Below are 371 nucleotides of genomic sequence, written 5' to 3'. Positions count from 1 at the left end.
GTATATTCCACAGCACCTAGCTGAATGATGGAATTTATAACTGACATTATCTTAAAACTGAGGAATATGGAGATAAAAATGACCACCGGCCATCAGGACCCAACTCTGCAGTGGTCACGGTCCCTCGGGTGTCTGAGTTTGGGAGAATCCCACAGATCAGACCATGATGTGGTAGACACAGTGAAGTCTGGCCATGTCCCAACCGGAATGGAAACAGAGAGGCAAACTCAGTGACCTCCAGTTCATATCAGTGTCCTCCTGTCATGGCAGCCATCGGTGTAACAAACAACAGGGTGGAACTGGGGATGAAGCTCAGGGATACAACACTGCCCAGCACAGGCGCACACACACACACACACACACACAAAAAA

The sequence above is a fragment of the Peromyscus eremicus genome, chromosome 10 (genome assembly GCF_949786415.1).
Source record: "Peromyscus eremicus chromosome 10, PerEre_H2_v1, whole genome shotgun sequence".
In the NCBI taxonomy this organism is placed as follows: Eukaryota; Metazoa; Chordata; class Mammalia; order Rodentia; family Cricetidae; genus Peromyscus; species Peromyscus eremicus.
This window is presented reverse-complemented; position numbering follows the sequence as displayed.